Genomic DNA, 3832 nt, shown 5'->3' on the forward strand with positions numbered 1-3832 from the left:
CTCGCCTTGTGGGCCGATTGGAGGTGGCTTGCTCGCCCAGGGTGGGTTTGGTGGTGTGGAGGTGAAGGTTGTCCCAGTGACTCTGCCACAGGAGTTTTGCTGATGATTTATCAACTGAGAGACATGACTGCAGATCCCGATGGAGGTTCCACGCTCCCTCGAGCTCTGCAGCAGACCGAGCTAGCATGTCAGCCTGTTCATTCCCGCGTCTACTGGAATGTCCAGGCACCCAAATCAGTGAGAAGGATTTACGATATGAATTCAACTTATTAACGATGTTGCCCAGGATTTCATTTGTATCCGTGCGGCCGGACTCTATTGCCTGAAGAGCTGATGTAGAGTCCGTAAAAATTATGATTGAATTATGAAGTGAATTTAAAGTATAGTCTATGGCTTTATCAATTGCAAAAATTTCAGCAGAAAACACCGATGCATGGGTAGGCAGTCGAAACTTGAGGGTACATTCACACGACCACACACTTGCACCCACACATTCACCTGTCTTGAAGCTGTCTGTGTAGAGATGTAGGGATGGAGGGAGGCCAGCGACGAGGGCCCGGAAGTGTTGGTGGAGCTTCGCCTTGGCAAGAACAGCCTTCTTTCCCGGAAGCCAGCTCTTGATGAAGGTGGTGGTTGATTGCCACCATGGGGGAAGAGTATGTAGCACCAGGTGGTCTGTGTCGTCCAGTCGGATGCCGGTGAACTGCCAGAGGGTGTTCAGACGTGTCGCGACTGGACGACAAGCTGCAGTGTGGAGGTGGTGGTGCTGCCATATAATTTGGTTGCTGTTGTGCCGAGGGAGTTTTCCGCTGTTTTTATCCCAAAGGATAAAAGCAGGAAATTGCGACGAATGTCCAAGGGTGGTATATTGGCCTCTACCTCCATCCGCGCCACACGAGTGCAGTGCAGGGTTCCAAGACACATTCGCACACATTCATTCTGTAATACATCCAGCCTCCTCAGTGTTGGTTTCAACGCAGGCCCATACACCGGTGAGCCATAGTCTAAATGAGTATGAATTAAGGACTTGTACACCATTAATAAAGATTTTGTCTGCTCCCATGAAGTACCAGAAAGGTATTTGAGGACATTGATTTTTTTACGACAACGAATAAGTACCTAACTGATTAACATGAGTCTTCCAATTGAGTCTGCTGTCAAAATGCACACCCAAGAACTTGACTGAATTTTGAAACGGTATCGGTTGGCCTTGAATTGTTAATTGCAAATTGGGTACGTTAAGTCTAGTGAAAACAACACCGATACACTTGGCAACGGAAAACTTAAATCCCCACAGTGAGGCCAAATGCTGGACGGAATCAAGAGCATCCTGAATCTGCCCCGCCGAGAATTGTGCGTTAGGCGAGGAGTGCCATAATGCACAATCATCGGCGTACAATGAGTATTTAAGATTCCTGGGGATGGGAGTTGTTCACAGAATATCATTAATCATTATACAAAATAAAATGTGACTAAGAACACTACACTGTGGCACCTCGTTCTCCTGGACGAAAACGTCCGAGATTACGTTACCAGAAAGCTTGACAGAGAATGTTCTGTCCTGAAGAAAATTATATAAAAAAATGGGCAAGCCATGAGCGTAGAGTTTCATGAGGATACCGTGTCGCCATGTCATGTCGAAGGCTTTGTGGATGTCTAAAAACACCCCTATTATGAATTCTTTTTTGGCAAATGCCTCTGAAATGTAATGCTCCAGGTGTGTTAGGTGATTCATCGTGCTTCGGTACTTCCGAAAACCCGACTGTTGATCACCTAACAAACCCTTCACTTCTAAAACAAAAAGTAGCCTTCGCTTTACCATACGTTCCATGACCTTACATAGACAGCTCGTGAGCGCAATAGGACGAAATGTACTGGGGTCCGTTAATTCATTTACAGATATTTTTCTGTTAGAATTACTGTATTCCAGTATTTTCATACAGGATTTTACCCGATTCTTTTCTTAGGAATTGGTCAGCAATAATTGCTGTAGTTACATATATAAACCTGTAAACAACTCTATAAAAGTATTAGAATATCCTTATGAATATTATTGCTGGCCAGTTTTTTAAGATATTCAAGTAAAATACTGTACAAAAATATAACAATGTAACATCATTAAATCTTGCAAAAACCTCCTCTTCTAAAGTAACAATAATACAAGGCAACTGATAAGTAATATTTTATTTTTAAGGTACAAAAGCCATTTTGCTGAGATTTCTCCCATGACGGCAACTATTAAAAATCCACTTACGCGGAAACTGATCATATCTTTCCTGAGTATGAAATGTTAACATCACAGATTATATAAAAGTACAAAATGCTCCATATTACATGTGGTGAAACATATCACCTAAATGTAAAGAGAACTGCAGTGAATGTGCAAAAATATGACGTTTTGAAACGCTAAGCCTCCATGACCAACTGCTGAGAAACTTATAGTACTTCCTTATGAAGATTTTGAAAAGAAATTAATCTCATCAACACATGAAATTAAAAAGAGTAACTTCCATGACACAAAAATTCCTAAGAACAGCTTTCAAAATACTCCTTTAAATTTCATAACTGAAATAATAATCACAACCAAAAAATTAAACAAAACCTTCAAAACCAAATAACCACACTTTTGTGGCCTTAACTCCTCCAATCCACATGAGCAAGGGCATTAATCAAACTCAGAACTTTTGGATAAATTTGAGAATACCTCTTGGAATTCTTCTTAATCTCCACTTTGCTACACCTGTCAAGGTTGATGCGGACAAAACACCTGTAACAATAAACACTATTATGTAGATACAACATATGAATGATTTTGCTATCTTTATATTGGAGCACAAGAGTTATGAGCTACCCATCTGGGTTGGAGCTGAAGAAGTATCTGTAATGATAAACACTGATATGTAGATATTATATATAAATGATCTGATATGTAAACATTACATATAAATGATTTTATATTTATACTGGTAGCTTGTGTAAAAAAAAAAGAAGACTACCATGCTAACCATCTGGGCTGAGGCTGATGAGACATCTGTAATGATAATAAATGATATCAGGAAATAGTAGTCATCTTTATACTGGACACAAGATTACTCAATGAGCTATGGTAGGGAATGATATACAGCACTCACACTGTTTCATGCAAACATAGTATATATAATATTGACCAGTACAACTCTGGTATATTGATAACTTATACAGAAAAATATAATTTATGCCTAGCTAGACACTTGAGGTCCCTGAAAACTGGGACCGAGAGCGCTTTCAAAACTGGCGACAGATGGCGCCATAGCTCATTGATATATGCACATTCTATACATAGGTATGTAATCTTGAATTTCAATGATAGAGGCAAGAGAGAAGTAAATAAGGATTTGGAATGGGGCAGTCAGGCTATCAATTGGATAAGATTTTTGATAAGCTAACATTAAGTTTAAGTAAGAATTTACCTTTGAATGAATTCCAGTGTAGAAGCACATTCTGCAGGGTACATGATGTTCAAGTTGTACGGTAGTAGCTTGCAAACAGCATAGCAAGACCAGCAGCAAATGTGGCAATGTCCTCGTTGACAATAATACCATCAACAGACAGCATGTATCTGCTTGCACACAGTCTGGATGGATGGATGGATTTTAAAACAGGCGCCGCAACATCCAACGTCATATGGCGCCGCTTCAGTAATTTAAAATGTCAGAATAGTTAAAAACTAACTAAAAACAGTTAAAAACAATGCAGTAGCTAAAAACTTAAAAAAGAAAATAAAACTAAATAAAACATTAAAATACATATAATAAAATGAGATTAAAATTCAAAGCTTTGGGAGAAGGCCAGC

General features: G+C 39.6%; 1 long non-coding RNA gene across 1 annotated transcript; it reads right to left on the bottom strand.

Annotated features, from left to right (window-relative positions):
- Positions 1-2169: 2169 nt before the first annotated feature.
- LOC123517035 lies at positions 2170-3587 on the bottom strand. The gene is made up of 2 exons (XR_006678368.1): positions 3450-3587; positions 2170-2767 (listed from the first exon to the last, which is right to left on the bottom strand). It is a non-coding gene; the product is annotated as an uncharacterized LOC123517035 (long non-coding RNA).
- Between the last annotated feature and the right edge of the window lie 245 nt (positions 3588-3832).

The sequence above is a fragment of the Portunus trituberculatus genome, chromosome 41, assembly GCF_017591435.1.
Source record: "Portunus trituberculatus isolate SZX2019 chromosome 41, ASM1759143v1, whole genome shotgun sequence".
NCBI classification, from domain to species: Eukaryota; Metazoa; Arthropoda; class Malacostraca; order Decapoda; family Portunidae; genus Portunus; species Portunus trituberculatus.